The sequence below is a fragment of the Berghia stephanieae genome, chromosome 1, assembly GCF_034508935.2.
Source record: "Berghia stephanieae isolate SIO BIC M18660-M18661 chromosome 1, UCSD_Bste_1.3, whole genome shotgun sequence".
NCBI lineage: Eukaryota > Metazoa > Mollusca > Gastropoda > Nudibranchia > Aeolidiidae > Berghia > Berghia stephanieae.
Genome location: NC_088360.1, coordinates 86595128 through 86602212, shown reverse-complemented (window position 1 = coordinate 86602212; position 7085 = coordinate 86595128).

Sequence of the window (7085 nt, the reverse complement as noted above, 5' to 3'; positions counted from 1 at the left end):
AATATCTTAACCAATTATCTTTCTCATTATCATCATCATCATTTTTATTATCACAATCTTTATCATAATCATCATCAAAATCATCATCATCGTCATCATCATTATTATCAGCATTATTAGTATTATTAGTAATGCAAATTATCATTATTGATATAAGTTTTGTCATTGCTGTGATTACTTTTGCAGTCACCATAATATCCATATCACCGTCATGACCATTAGTATACTATCATAATCATCATAGTAATTCTCCTCATCCTCCTCATCATCATCATCATCACCATCATCATCATCATCATCACCATCATCCTCATCATAATCATCATCATCACCATCATCATCATCATCATCATCATCATCATTACAAACATTTCTATCATTATAAGATTTAGTGATGTGCAACTTCAAGTGTTTAATTCCTACATTAATACAGAACAGTTTGAAAGGATTAATTTTATCATTAATACCAAATTTCTTCAACGACTGGTTAAACAAAATTTTACGAACTTTTCATGCCTGTTACACCCGTTAACATACCTGGTATGTATTTTAAGATCTCCTGTTATCAAATAAAGATATCATTTCATTAATGTTGTTTTACCTCTCGTGCATAAACAAAAGAGTAAAGGTGCGAATGAGAATGTATAAGAACGAAGTTTACAAAATGTTATAATCCTAGAATCACAGGCATTGGTAGAAAAGTTAAGAATCAATCGTAATTTTCAAAAACAAAATTATGAAGAAAATTGTCAAATTCTTTGCGATTCATACTGCTAAAGTCGTTTTTATTTAAAACTATTTTTGTCAGTCGCTAATTAAAGTTGGAAACGTGACTCTATTTGAACTGTAGATTTTATTAGTTGTGTTGATTTTTCTGCACAAAAATATACTTGTTTTCTGTTATTTACTTGGGGGCTTTTGGGGGTTTTTTTTAATTAAAAATTTTGTTGATGTAGTTGTTTGTTTGTTGTTGTTGTTGTTGTTTTTGTTTGTTTTGTTTTTTTTGTTTTGTTTTTTTATTTGGGGGGGGGGGGGGTTAGGAAGGGGCGGGGTTGGGTTTTTTCTTTTTCTTTTTTTTTCCTCCAGATTTATCGAAATTCATAACTATGATTTTAAAAAGTAACAGGGAATCAAGAGTAAAGCTTTCTTGAAAATGGAGTTTCTATATATGGGAGGGGGTATGTGCCTCGTTTACCAAGTCATAAGTTCTGTGACACATTTTCCACCCTCATGGAATGTAGAATTATTATAGAAAGTATAAATCAATTTCTGAAGATTTTTAAACCATTGTGTCATTGGAGGGCAAAACAAATAAAAAATCATTTGTTCATGTTCAGTATAGATCATCTTACCTTATCTCACCTCAGTCTCTTGACCGAGTCGATCGTAGAGGAAACGTGAAAGCTAATCCTCAGCTATTCGGTGCTATTCATCGGTTTCCTTTTTTTTCTGTGCTTATGATCTGTATGTACAATTACTCTCACTAGCTATTTGTTTGTTTGTTTATTTAGTTATTATTAATTATTGATATTGTAAAGCGCCAATTGAGCTTTGTAAATGGATAATGGCGCGAGATAAAATTCCCATTGCATTACATTTACTGGCTTGCTTGCGGATGAGTGTGGGACTGTCCATACCTACTTGTCCATTCTTTAACGATGCGAAACAGTTCTTGTTTTGTTGACATATTACTTTTCTTCCTCCTAGTGTGTCCTGAAATATTGTGTTGACCATGGAATCGTGTCGTGAACCAAACCTCGTGAGCTTTTTTCTTTTGATGATGAAAAGTGGGGGCTCGTATGGGCCAATCAGTGTTCATATATCATCGACCACATTTTCACTGTCTTGTAGTCTTTCTCATAGGCCTACAACCTTTTCATACATTCTGTTGACATTGTCCAGCTTTCGCAAACCATACAATACAATCAATAGGATTAAGGATTAGAATAGTTTTGATTTTGTTGGAAATATAACACTCCAGCTGTTGCAATTTAGATTTAGTTTAGCCATTTATGAAGTTGCCATTGCCATTCTAATTCTGATTTCTGCTGTTGATTTTCCGTCCTTAGTAAAGGTAGTGCCCAGATATTTGAAGGTGTTGACTTCTAGCTGTTCTCCTTCGACGTAGATCTAGAAGAAGAAAAAAAAAGCGGGGGGGGGGGGGGGGTATTTGATGTGCTGTCAACGAGTATTGTGCTTTTTTCTGTGCCGATCTCCATCCCATAATGTTTTGTAGTTTTGGCAAGTCTATTGGTTCTTGAAGTTCTTGGTTACTTTCCTCAATAATGTGTATTTCATCCCCAAAGCAGAAGTTACTTTTTGGTTGCCGACCTACTGATATTAGAGAGTAAAAACCATGATTTTTTCTAGCAACAATTTGAATATGACTGGCAAAGAGAGCACTCGTGTCTTACACTTGCTGTGGTTCTAAAACACTCACCAATCTGACTATTAAGAAAATCAGCGTTGTAGGGTGAATTGTAGAGCTCCTTAATTGTTGAGATGAGTCTATCCTCAGTCCCTAATTTCTAAGCACCTATTAGAGACCGTCATGTCACACTCGGTCAAATGCCTCTCTTGAAATCTATGAAATTGTGGAATGGATTGAAGACAATTAAATATTTGCGGCTCTGAACCCCGTCTTTCTCAGCAAGGTTATCATCAGTTTCTCTTCCGATGCGATTCAGACTAACCTTCTCCGTTATTTTGCTTGCATGATTAATAAAGCTGATGGTGTGGTAGATTAGTTCCAGATCTCCTTGGGGTTTCCTTTTTTTTTTTTTTTTGGGGGGGGGGTGAGAGGGGATGGGATGATTAGGGATTGGGTCAATTTCGTGGGGCATTGTTTCTTTTCCCAAACTTGGTGACAGATTTGTGTTAGGAATTGGGTCAGTTCTTCGACTCCATGTTTCATGAGATGTCCAGGTATGCTAATGCTATCAGCTCCTGTAGATTTACCAAACGGAAAATTGCGGATGACCTCTTCTACTAGGTAAAGGTGAAGGTACCCCTATTAGTTGTGTTATTTTAATACCCTTTTCCTTGCCGGATATTGTAGTTATATATAGCTCTTGACAATAATCAGTCCAGTTATGAATTCCGATGAATTACAAATTTCATATTCAATTGCCATATTATTATGAATTGGATCGTTGCGTATTTGTCAGAAATTTGTGTGTGTTAAAATAGACTGCCTTGTTACTCCAATATTTCATCTGAAGGTTAATGGTGAGACATTGGTCTTGTATCCATTTTTCTGTGGCTTGTGGTATGTTCGGGTGCGATTAATGATTTTGCGATAGAGACCGTTTCTTCCAGTGGTCGTGCACTTTTTTTTTCTTTTTCAGAGCACGTCTTTAGCCTCAAAAGTCAAGCCTGGGACGAATGGTCCAGTGGTTTCGGAGCCTTAGTGTTACGAAAAGTCCAATTTGCCAAGTATATAGTATTATACACACTATGCAAACATTCTTTTCATCGACTGACTTTGTCCCCACAAATTAAAATTGTTTCGAATTCTATCTACATTTCAAAATGAAAATAAAATAGAAATATTGACATCGCGTTTAGTGCACCCTCTTTCTCACAGATCCACTAATTTTACAGCAAGCCCAGACGGTGATAAATTATCACATAACACTACAATGTAGGGTAATCCTTAAGAGTTTCCGTGGAATTCTTTACATCAAGGATTATCTCCCCTACACTGACACAAAGACAGCTAATTTTCATCAAATGAGAGATAATTATTATTGATGTGAAAGCGGATTTTGTTTTTTCTAAAATCTTATGGACAGACAAATTAATTTCAAATACAGTATCTTATATTTCCATTTATAGCTGTTGTCCATTTTCATACTCATTTCATTCATTTCAATCCTTGTCCAGAAATGAGATAAATCGGGTTTACCCAAGCCACAGCTGAAATCTGTTGCGGCGTGGAAGACAATCAGAAGCGAGATGATGCGATTTTCTGTGAAATGCGATATTTTTTTATTTTTGTGATTCATCTTTATGTAATGGCAAAAAAAACGAGAATAAAATCAATGCAATTGAAGTGAAAATACTCCGCATTCCCTGGACAGCGAAGGAAACTATCCAAAAATGTGAAAGTGTCCCTGGGCATTAAGGAGCCATACACTCATCAAGATGATACAGAAACTAAAACTTGCTTTTATTATTTTTGTTTTTGTTTTTGTTTTTTTTTTTTTTGTTTTTTTTTTTTTTTTTTGGGGGGGGGGGGGACATATCAAGAGACATGACACTCTTGAAAAAATTTTCTTGAGGGTATTGTGGGAGAGGGAGACCAAGAGGAGGATAGTCACATGACATCAGCGAATGGATGAATAAACCAGTGACTGATTATGGAAGGATGGCACAGGATAGAAGCTTGTTTCAGTCGGCAGCTAGCTGCGAGGCCACGTCCAGGATGGATTAACCATGATGATAATGATGATTTTTCTGGGGTAGTATGTGCAGCAACCAAATTGGCGTATATTATCATTTGGGAACATTGCCTGCATTTGAATTCAATACTGTGCATACGAGTATATTGGTGCTGGGATTTTGCTCTTTTCTTGAGCTGTTATAAATAAACCAACCACCTGTATGAGAATGTGTTTTATAAACGTGGAATTCTGAAATGAATAGATAACGCTCATTAAACACATTTTAAAAAGTGCTGATCAGAGGGTCCCAGGTTCAAAATTCAGCATTGACACTTCTGAATTTGAATGTTACTCGAAGTCGACTCAGTTCTGACCATTCTGAGCATTTGTATTCGAGGGCGGAAAGTGTTGAATGTAGGGCCATTGTTGGTGTTTTAGGCAGAAGAATTTTGATAATCTTCGCTTGAAGGTGTCTAAATTTGTTGTGTTCAAACATGATTCGGGAAGAGCGTTCCAATCTTTGATAGCCGGTGTGCAAATTAATATTATAATAATATTATAAAGATGTTGGAGTTTGCAGATTGTTCAAGTGTTTTTAAGTGGGCTTTTCTTTGAATGCGTGAATTTAGTTGTATGTCCTGGTGAGATGGCCGTCATTTTGTTTGTAATTTTAAACATAAGAAGAGTTAGTCATTGTTCTTTCCGTTTGTCTTGTAAGGGAGTCCATCCAAACTGTGTGATCATGTCTGTTACGCTGCGATGGGGGCTGTAGTCATTGAAGACATGTTAATCGTCATCATCATTGGTATTACTACTACTACTATTATTATTATTATTATTATTATTATTATTATCATCGTTTAATAATTATCATTATTATTATTATTATTATTATTATTATTATTATTATTATTATTATTATTATTGTTTTTAATATTATTATTGTTATTATTATTATTAATATTTATTATCATTATTGTTATTACCATCATCAGCATTATTGTTCTTATAATCATCATTTTTATTATCATCATAATCACCATTATCTTATCATTATTACCTTGTATCATCATTACTATTATTATTATATATTATTATTATATTTATAATTATTACTATTATCATTATTGTTAATTTATGGTTATCGTTGAAGAGATATTATTCAGCAACTTCTCTGACGTCTGATAACGCATTTAGACAGTTAATGGGAAGATTCTCCTTTAATCTTTATGTTTTGGAGGTAACATCTCTCTAAAAACAAGGAGTTCCATTGATCTTATTTTTTCTTTCACGTTTTGTGACCCAAGAGTTATCACAGGCGATGATATTTAACTGTCTACTGTGTTGAGTGCCACCTTCCTTTTGCTAGGTTTTACGTTAATACTAATATAGCCAAATAGAATGTTGCAAAAGCCGTCAGACTCCTAAAACTAAATATAATCCACTCTAATTTTAACTATGTTAATAGTGGAAAGAATGATAACATATTTGAGCGTTTTTTCCAGTAAAGAAAATGTGAATATTTATGTCTTGCATTAGCAACAATTTATCCTGTACTTGGTGGACTTTATAATTCCCCTCTTATCTCAAAATACCAGAAAGATCATTATTGAATAAATATTATATAATGATACTTCTCTTTAAAAACGGTCTGTGGAAAGGTCCTTGAGATAAACTTTTGAACATTTTTTGGAAACTTTTTTCCTTGCTGTGCTAATATAATAATAATAATAATAATAATAATAATAATAATAATAATAATAATAATAATAATAATAATAATAATAATAATAATAATTCGGTTAGGAGCGTTGGCCGTTTCACTTTTGTGTGTGTGTGTGTGTAATTTTTTTCTACATGATACAATCCTATGCTATAGACATTAGAGTAGGTGGTTGTGGTAGTAGGATGTGGTGGTGGTTGTCAGTAGTGGTGGTGGCAGAGATGATGATGTGATGGTGTTTGTGGTAGTGATGTGAGGGGTTGATGATGTGGTGGTTGCAGTAGTGGTGGTGGTATAGATGATGATGATGTGGTGTTTGTAGTGGTGGTGGTGGTGGCGATGATGATATGGTGGTGGTTGTAGTCCTAGTGGTGGTGGTAGGGACGGTGATGCAAGACGCCAACTTAAAATTTGGCTTAGGGAATTTTAGACACCACTCAGAGGAATTTCAATGCCGAAAGAAGAATTTCCGCAAACAAGTAAATTCGGATGGTATTTGGCATTGTGCTTATATATCCTATAGAAAGCTGATTAGAACTATAATGTGATGGTGGTTGTAGAAGTGGTGGTAGGGGAGATGATGTGGTGAGGAATTTCAATGCCGAAAGGGAGCGTTCACATATTACGTCATCAGCTAGGGGGGGGAGGGGGGGGGTCTACCAAATGTTGACATGTGTTGACATGGGGGAGGGGGGGGGGGGTCAGACCCAAGATGATGTCATCAAAACAGGCAAATCGACGTCATCAGCAAAGTTAATGGACAAATCAAACCCCTAGTATTTGTTTCAGTGGATGGTGGTCCAGATGAGGCTCCAAAAAAACGGACAGACACTCGCTGCTTGGGAGAGACATTTCAAGGCGCTGGATATTGATGCTGTATTTGTCTTTACACACGCTCCAGGTTTCAGTGCTTATAATGAGGTGGAAAGAAGAATGGCACCGCTTTCAAAGGATACAGCATCTGTCATCTTACCATT